This window comes from Octodon degus, unplaced genomic scaffold (genome assembly GCF_000260255.1).
Source record: "Octodon degus isolate 3935 unplaced genomic scaffold, OctDeg1.0 scaffold00240, whole genome shotgun sequence".
NCBI lineage: Eukaryota > Metazoa > Chordata > Mammalia > Rodentia > Octodontidae > Octodon > Octodon degus.
The window spans coordinates 998,397-1,005,577 of NW_004524816.1; the positions used below are offsets into that span (position 1 = coordinate 998,397).

The window sequence follows — 7,181 nt, forward strand, 5'->3', positions numbered from 1 at the left end:
GGTCTTCTGTTTAATTGGCAATGTCAGAAATTATTGACGTGAGTCCCCCACAGCTCAACATAACAACATGGCTTTACTTCCTATATTTCATCTTTGTGTTCTATTTTCTTAACGACTCTAAAGTCTACAATACATTGCTAATAGTTGTATCTACCAGGCTGTACATTAGGTATGCAACTCTCATTCATCCCCAGCTGAGGTTTAAACTCTGAACAATATATTTCTTTTCCTACAGCTCTGTTTGACTTTTTTCAGATTCCACATATAAGATTATATATTTATCTTTCTGTGTGACTGATTTAGCATATTGTTCTCAGGTTTTGAAACAAAAGACTTTTTTAAAGGCTGACATTTTATTACTCTATTCACATTTTCCTAACCAAGTCATTGGTCAGCACAGGTTTGCATTGTGAATACAGCACACGTTAAGTATTGTGAATAACGTAATGAATGTCGGAGTGGATTTATCTTTGTAAGGTGCTGATTTAATTTCCTTTTGCTATATACTCAACAGAAGGATTACTGGATCACATGGTAATTCTATTTTAAATTTTTAAGGAAAGTTCATGCTATTTATTCTAGTGGCTGTACCAGTTCACATTTCTATCAAGAAGGTACGAAGTTTTCCAGTTTTGCATATTCTTGCAAATACTTATCTTTTACTTTTTGACAACAGCCATTCTAACAATGGATGTGAGCAGTGTCTCACTGTGGTACTCATTTGCATTTCTCTGATGATTGGCAATATTAAACATCATTTCATATGCCCATAGGCAATTGCCTTCTTTGAGAAAATGTCTGTTCAGGTCTTTTGCCCATCTTTAATAGCTTTTTTACTCCTGAGTTGTGTGGATTTATTATTCATTTTGTTTATCACCTCCTTTTGAATACTATAAGTATTTCCTTCCATTCTGTAGGGTGCCTTTTCATTTTTGTTATTTCCTGTATGGCACCTAAACTTTTTAGTTTGAAGTATCTCAGTTGCCTACTTTTTGTTACCTGTGCTTTTGTCAGATACAAAAAAATCATTGCTAAGATCCATGTCAATGAGCTTCCCTCCAACATTTTCTTCTAGGAGTTTTAAGATTGCAAGTCTTTATGTGTCTTTAATTCACTATGTGTTGATATTTGTGAATGGTGTGAGAGGAGGTTCAATTTCATTTTCTTTATACATAGATATCTCATTTTTCCAATACTACTTATTAAAGGGAAGAATTTCTCATTATGTATTCTTGGCATTTATGCAGAATATGAGATGACTGAATATGTGTGGATTTACATCTTGGGTCTTCAGTTTATTGTTTTGGGCTGGTGAGATAGCTCAGTGGACTAAGAGCCTGCTTAGGCAAATACAGGGACTGGGCTTTGATCCCTGATACTGCATGCTGCACCGGCCCCATGCCCAGGCGCACTGAGCTGGTGAACAAGTCCAAGTGTGGTGGCATAGGCCTGTAATCCCAGAGCTAGGGAGGGTGAAAACAAGAGGATCACTATGAGTCCAAGCTGCGTAGTGAGACCCTGTACAAAATACATAAATAAATAAACATGTTTTTATGCCTGTATTTATACCAGTACCATGACATTTTTATTAGTATAGCTTTTTTGGGGAGGGGGGAGCAGGGTCTTGCTATGTAGTTCAGGCAGGCCTGGATCCATTATGTAGCCTAGGCTGGCCTTGAACTTGCAGTAATCCTCCTACTTCAGTCTCCCCAGTGCTGCAATTATAGGCCTGTGCCTCACACCCAGCTTTCCTATAGCTTTTCAATATAGTTTGAAACTAGGAATTATGATGACTTCAGTTCTGTTTTTCTCGCTCAAGATTAATTTAACTTTTTTGAATTTTTATCGTGTCACACAAATTTTAGGATTTTTCTTTTTCTGTGAAAAATGCCACTGGAATTTTGATAGGGACTGTTCTGAATCCGTAGATTACATTCATTACTATGAACATTTTTAGCAATATTAGTCTTTTTAATCTATGAATGCAAGATGTCTCCCATGTATTTGTGTTTTTCACAGTGTATATCATCAATATTTTATACTTTGCAAAGTAGAGATCTTTTATTTTACTGTTTGAATTCCTAAATATATATTTTTTGTTTTTCATGACACTAAAAATGAATTTTTCCTTTTATTTCTCTTTTGGTTAGTTAATTATTGCTAGACAGACACACAATAATTTTTCCATATTGACTTTGTTTTCTGCAATTTCACTGAATGTATTAAGAGTTTGTGTAGGACCTTTAGGATTTTCTGTATTTAAGACAGCAGTAACTATAAACAGATAATTTAACTTCTTCCTTTCCAATTTGAATGCTTTTTTCTTTTTTGAACTCATTATTCTGGTGAAAAATTCTAGTGTTATGTTGAAAAGAAGTGGTGCCAATGGAAATTTTTGTCCTATTCCTGATTAGAAAAACATATCTCCACTTTTCACTGTTAATATATCAGCTATGGTGTTGTTGTCTACGGTTTTATTGTATCGATGTATAGTGTTTCTATGCCTAATTTGTTGAGTCTTTATCACAAAAAGATACTAAAGAAGCTCCAGTAGAGCAATTGGTCAGTGCACAGTACTTATCTAACAAAAAGGTACTAAATGAATTGAACAATTTTCTATATCTATTGAGATGATCATAGGGTGTTTGTCCTTTATGATGTTAATGTGGTATGCCATATTCATTAATTGTTATATGCTGAAACTTCCTGTTTTAAAAATCTCAATACAACACTCTTAGTGTTTTAAATACAATATCTCCAGAAATTTGAACTATGGAATTGACCAGAAATTTTTTAAGTGGGTTCTAGAAGTGTCCTACAATAATATACTCACTTTGTAAGATGCTATATAGTTCATACAATATGTTAGTATACAGTATCTCACTTGATTTTCACAAGTCCAAACCTTATCTGAGTCAAGACAAATAGATTAGAATATGAGCTGGATTAACTAATGATCACCTTGTAATACCCAGCTGAGCTGAATCAATGTGGTGCTGGGTTATAATATATCAAGGCCCACCTGATGATTGTTGTCAACAGCATAAAAAGGGAACTGGAGACTGGAGGGGAAGATGGTGCGCTGTTGATTCTCATGAAGAAGTTTGCCACACTGGTTTTGCTGATATGACTTCAGCCATTATCATCAGAATAGCTCTGTAGTTCTTTTCCAGGAAGCTCTGGAACTTACATCGAGTATCGCTTCTTGGCTCTAGTGGAGATCCTTCATCCTGCTGGCGCAGACTTTCCAGCTTCTACCACTGCTTTTGGGGCTTTCCAGTGCAGGCCCTTGACACAGAGTTGCATGAGGCATTGCCATGGTCTCTAGGTTTACAGTTGGACTTGTAGAGGCCATTGCTTGGACTCTAGGTCTGCAGCTGGACTGGTGCAGGGCACTGCAGTGGGATCCAGGCCCTCAGATGGACTCTTTGGGGCTCTGGTGTATGGACTGAGCTGCTGCATTCTTTTGCATTTGACTCTTTGGATGAATATTATAAAGCAATCCTGTAAATTATTTGTCCTGTTTTTAATCCTTTCCCTTGTAAACTCTGACTACAACAGAACGTAAGAGCTGCTGTCAAATTTTTCTGCCAATCATGGGTTTTCTTTTGCCTGTACTTCATAATAAGGGTTAAGGAAGTTTTAGTAGTACTGTTAATTATACATTTTGTGGAGTTCCTTTACCTTTTCATTTTGGTTCTCACTCTTTGTCCCCTACGTAGCCACCAAAGGATTCTGCTGCCTAACTTAACTTTGATAAAATCCTAGGCAAGTTGCAGCAGTACAACTAAATACAGATTACCTAATTTCAATTCAATAATTCAGCAAATTGTATAGGGTATCTTCTCTGTGCAAACACTATTATATATGCTTAAAATTTATATCACAGGTTAAGAAATATTCAGAGTGATAAAAGTTTTGTGTTTGCAAGCTCTGGATCTGTGAGCAGAATGTTATTACTGACAGGAAAACAAATGCATTCTTGGGTTGGATTAAAAATATCTGGAATATAAAGCAAAGATGATAAGACTGTGCCAAACTACTATGTTTTCCTTTGTATCCTTGTATTTCCAAATCTGGCCTGTCCAACTAGGCTCTCAGCAAAACTGCAGCCATCAAAAGGTTTGTTCAGAGACAAAGGAATGCAAAACAATGTGGTATCAAATATTTGAAAAAGTAAGATTTAGTCAGAAGTTCAGGTGCATGTGAGCAACAGGAGGAAGTATTACTATAGCATATCACTGGCAGAAGAGAAAATTTAGGCCTCTATGTTGCTTTTTAAGAGGTGGGTCTGGACTTGGGAATGAAGAAGGTTTATCTCATGAGGATTTTCCTTTACTATTATCAGAAGTAATCAAAGTCTTTGGGCTAGAGATTTAGCTCAGTGGCACAGTGTCTTCAGCTGCAAAGTCCTGAATTTGATTCCTGGTACAAAGATAAAAATATCAGTCTTCAACACTGGATGTGTGTGTTTTTGTTTTTGTTTTTTCCAGAACCGGGGATTGAGCTCAGGCCCTTGCACTTGCCATGCAAGTACTTATTCTTCTGAGCTATTTCCCCAGCCCCTGGGTATGGTATTGATTTAGAATATATTTAAGGTCTTCTCAAATTTGAGTCTGTGTCAAGCACATTAGTTTACAATTCATGTGACTATTGCTGTAGAATGACAAGTAAAGCCCAGCAGAAATAAAATACAAGGGTTTGACAGAGGAAATACTTTTTTACTGAAAATGCACCATTTGAAGTGATGCTTGAATGGCAGGATTTTAACTATAATGGTGGTTACCTCAAGTAATTAGTAAGTGTCGTAAGCATATTCGAAGTGCAATTATATACAATGCAACTGTGGAAGGAAGAAATGGTGTTTGGGGTCAAATCTAGTAACATTTTACAAATCTAGTAGTAGTTTTTCAGATAAAGTTCAAATTTATTAGGTTAAAGATCATCAGTCCTAATTTTTCCATTTTAGATAACATTTATAAATATCAGGGTAGGGGAACTTCATTTAACTTCAGGGTTCTGGCCTAAGGGTTGGTTGAATGGTGTTTTCTGCTTATTCTGGTGTTTGGGGTAATATCCCTTGATAGGACCACACACTTCCATTCCTTTCCTGGAAGTTGGAAGCTAGGGAAACTCACAGTCTGCTATCTCAACCAGTCAGGGTTTGGGAGTTCTCCTTGACTGATCAGCCTCGTTTACCAGGACTTTAGACATCTGCTGTGGAAGGTCCACACAGTAGTTTTTGCTGAAGTATGACATCGCTTCTTAAAAACTTAATATCAGGGTTGATAGCAGGTTGGCTCTCTGTCACCTACTGAGGACAAAGGGACTTTCAGCAACTGGGGAAAGCACACTCTTTAATCTTTCTCTACCTAGCTATGATGCCCTGTTCAAGCTTATTTGATCGTGGTGCCCTCTGAAAAGTGTAAGAACTTCTGTAGAATGTCATTGTCCTTGACTTTCCCCAGAGTAATCTGGGTATCTCTGAGACCACAACCCCTCATAGCACATACTTCTAGTGAGAATGACTAAAATGTTTTAGGCTGCTTTCCTCCAGCTGTTTTCTCCTTTCCACAATTTTATCAACCAAAAATTATAGAATATTTGTACTATTTTATCTACCTTATAGCCACATTTTCCTAGTATCAATCCCTGCCCTAAGTTTTCATAGTGAAATGGCATATTTTATCTATTCTATGGGAGGAAATGATAAGGCTAGTTTGGAGATAGCCATAATTAAGTATGTACTTTAACCCTTGTGAATGACTTTAAATCTAACTTGCTTAAAAACCTGTAGTCTCTATTGAAAGTTGTATATTATGTAACTTTCTTTTATATTTCTTATGTAATTACCCAAATCCTCCACATTAAGGTGCCTTAAATTGGTTTTATACTCAGAAAGGGACAATGTCTCTCAAAACATTCTCTTTCATCATTACACAGATATTCTACCCTACAAACATAATCAGGCTAAATTTCTAGTGAAGTGTTTCAGTAATTTCTCACTCCTTAAAATCACTGTAGAGTTGTCCCTGACAATCCAGACTGGGTTCTGATTTCTGTGTGCACTCCCATGAGGCCTCCCCCCCTCCACATGCATTTCCTTTTCCTTTACTCTCACACGTTTGCTTTTTAATTATCTACCTTTCCTGATAGCTTTGAAATTTGTAGTAATAAATGTTTGCGAGAATTTTAACTCTACATATCAATGAATTACTTTACACAGTTCTGTATGAGATATGTAAATTTGAGAATAATCTGAAGAATGAACCCACTGTGCTTGGGCTGGCAATATCTATAGATACTGTTATAGAGACCGAAGATTCTGAACACAAGAATTTTACAAGGAAGTACCATATTGTCATATCTCTTGACAGGTAATAATTTACTCTTTCCTTAGAGATACCCCTACCTTAACACATGGATCTTTTCAAATTCAAAAAAAGATCCATCTTCTTTAAACCGAAGTTCATAATGAGGACGTTTCACTTTACCTAATTATTTTTCACAGATTTTGATCCACTTGCAATTATGCCAAGTTTTTTTCACAGGTTTATTTTACCTAAAGCTTGTCTTCCATTTTCTGAGGCTTCAATAACTAAACATAGTTGTGTTATGGCGAACTGGATGTGGCTAGAAAGTGTGGCATACAGCAATCTACATGTAAATTATCTCCTTACTTGTTAGCATTATGGCTGAAATTGTTAAATTAATAAAAAAAGCAGCTTAATTTACAATAGGCAAACACAATACAAAAAATGTGGGGTGTCACTGTTTTTTATCAAAGCAGCAACAAAACTAAAAATTACTTCATGGAAGCAAACGGGAGCAGAGGTTAACAGCCTACAGTCTGCGTCTATTTTATGTTAAAAACACTGCACATTCTCCAAGCATACTGCAACGTTAAAACGCTATTACGATGAAAATCAATCGCCCTAGCAGACGGGGTAAGCCGAGCCAGCCGAGCGCGGATCGCCCCCGCGCACTGCAGAAAGGTCACTTGCGGGCGCAGGAGGGCAGGGGCCACGCCACCCGCGTCAGCCTTCAGAACGACGCCGGGCCACAGCGCGCCTCGTCCCGCCTTTGAACGGACGAAGCCTGTGCGCCTGGCAGGCGGCGAGGGGCCGTCACCCCGCGGCGCCCCCGCAGCCGGCCGCCGGCAGCAGCTCGGAGCCCCGCCG

At 37.6% G+C, this 7,181-nt stretch overlaps 1 protein-coding gene across 4 annotated transcripts in view; it reads left to right on the plus strand.

The window, feature by feature from the left end:
- Positions 1-7,181, plus strand: part of Phyhipl (phytanoyl-CoA 2-hydroxylase interacting protein like) — a 75,071-nt gene that overhangs the window by 1,543 nt on the left and 66,347 nt on the right. The window contains exon 1 of one of the 4 annotated variants that reach the window (XM_023706131.1): positions 511-534. The exons of the other annotated variants lie outside the window; for them this stretch is intronic. The gene's annotated coding sequence lies outside the window, so the exon portion shown is untranslated. Of the gene's footprint in view, positions 1-510; positions 535-7,181 lie in introns of those variants that run through there. 4 annotated transcript variants of the gene reach the window in all.